General features: G+C 40.8%; 1 non-coding gene across 1 annotated transcript; it reads left to right on the top strand.

The window, feature by feature from the left end:
- Window positions 1-1,372: 1,372 nt before the first annotated feature.
- On the top strand, window positions 1,373-1,445 carry TRNAC-GCA (transfer RNA cysteine (anticodon GCA)). The gene has a single exon. It is a non-coding gene; the product is annotated as a tRNA-Cys (tRNA).
- The last annotated feature ends 600 nt before the right edge of the window (window positions 1,446-2,045 follow it).

The following is a 2,045-nucleotide window of genomic DNA, read 5'->3' as shown; positions in this document are numbered from 1 at the left end:
AAGCCAGGCTACTCTGTTCCCCACTATCTCCCAGAGTTTGCTCAAATTCATATCCATTGAGTTGGTAATGCTATCTAACCATCTCATCCTCTGCTGCCCCCTTCTCCTTTTGCCTTCAGTCTTTCCCAGCATCAGAGTCTTTTCCAATGAGTTGGCTCTTCACATCAGGTGGCTAAAGGATTGGAGCTTCAGCTTCAGCATCAGTCCTTCCAATGAATATTCAGGGTTGATTTCCTTAGGGTTGACAAGCTTGATCTCTTGAGAATCTCCAAGGGATCCTCAAGAGTCTTCACCAGCACCACAATTCAAAAGCATCAGTTTTTCAGGGCTCAGCCTTATAATACTTACAAATATTTTATAGGTAAATTTTTGAAAGCACATATAATTACATTGTCATCTTTTCTGGTTTTATGTTTAAAGTGTATTACATTTTATATGAAAATATTTTCATTTGTACATTTTTATTGCAATCATACTTCTTATTTCCTGGATCACTACTGTCAATAAAAAAATCAAATGGGTGAAAATCTTGATTATCATCCCATAATTTGTGAATTTTGTTAAAATTAATAAAATAAAATACATATATGTATTTATTTTATTAATTAGCCAACATCATCAATAATAAAAAATATTCCTATATGTGGAGGGACAATTAAATTCTGTCATCTTCGATTTTCTGCCAACCTTCAGTCATATAATAAGAATGGCTTTAAACATATTTGTCAATTTTGCCATTAAGAAGGTATAATTGTCAAGATAGGAAGATGGACGGATTCGATGTAAGAGTCCATTAGCTTGATTTACAACATTATGAAATATTTAGACATATGTTATATGGTCTTCCATTTGCACTCCTGCCTTACACTCTACAAATATGAAAAGGAGGCTATAGCCATGGTCCCAAAATGATCAGCTTCTCAGGTGAGTAAGCTCCCAAGGTGAGATATGACTATGTACAAATGGCCACACAATGACATTTTTTAGTTTTTTTAAGTTCAAGAAGAGTCATACTGAATTTGAAGGTCATGAAAATATGGGGAAAATTTAGCCAATCAGCTGGTGCTTGAAGCATCACGTACGAAAGCATGAGAGAGAGGCAACCACGTATTCACAATGAGTATGGCATCTTCTTGATTCCTCAGGCTACCTCTATGTGCTCTGACACATAGATTAGCACTATAAGCCTTCCCCACCAGCCTGCTATAGTGGCTGCAAGAGTCTGATTAAGTCACAGTAAGCTTTCAGGCTCCCTTCAAAATGCATATGCCCCAGAGAAGATAGCACAATAAAGTATTCTCAACCACTGAATCCTCATGGATATTTTTCCATTGGAATACATCTAATCGGTCCCCTGATAATGGGTCAGGCTTCCCTGGTGGCTCAGTCGGTAAAGAGTCTGCCTGCAATGCAGGAGACCCAGGTTCGATTCCTGGGTCAGGAAGATCACCTGGAGAAGGAAATGGCAACCCACTCCAGTATTCTTGCCTGGAGAATCCCATGGACAGAGGAGCCTGGCAGGCTACAGTCCATGGGGTCATAAGAGTCGGACACAACTTAGCAACTAAAGCACTAGTTAACCACCACTAATGGATCAGGACAAAGAATAGTAATTTGATGCAGGAGGCATGGACCACTAAGCACCTACTTGGGACAGGTCCAGGAAGGTGGGGAACAGGAGTGGTCAGTATCCTGGTATTCGTGAAACCAGCAAAAAAAGTGAGGTGAGAGGGTGGGGAGATATGACAGACCACAGGACCTAAAGGCCAATGCTACCTACTTCCTAATTATTCCCTGGGCTAGCCCATTTCTTTACTCTTCATCATTTATCTGGATCTCTGGCAGCCTAGACTTCCTGGAGATGGTTTCATTTTCAGAAAGCTGATGGATTATCAAGGGGGAAAGGGGTGAGTCAGAAGCCCGCAGGTGGGCAAAGGTGTAGAGACTTGGATATTCATGACAGTGAATCATCTTCTCAGAGGAGTCACCAGATTCTAGTGCTTCTGTGGCTTCCAGGTCTGAGGAGAAGCAGGCACACTGCTATC

This window comes from Giraffa tippelskirchi, chromosome 4 (assembly GCF_054371585.1).
Source record: "Giraffa tippelskirchi isolate mGirTip1 chromosome 4, T2T-mGirTip1v1.2.pri, whole genome shotgun sequence".
In the NCBI taxonomy this organism is placed as follows: Eukaryota; Metazoa; Chordata; class Mammalia; order Artiodactyla; family Giraffidae; genus Giraffa; species Giraffa tippelskirchi.
Note: the sequence above shows the minus strand (reverse complement) of the source record. Positions and strands in the feature narration are given on the sequence as shown.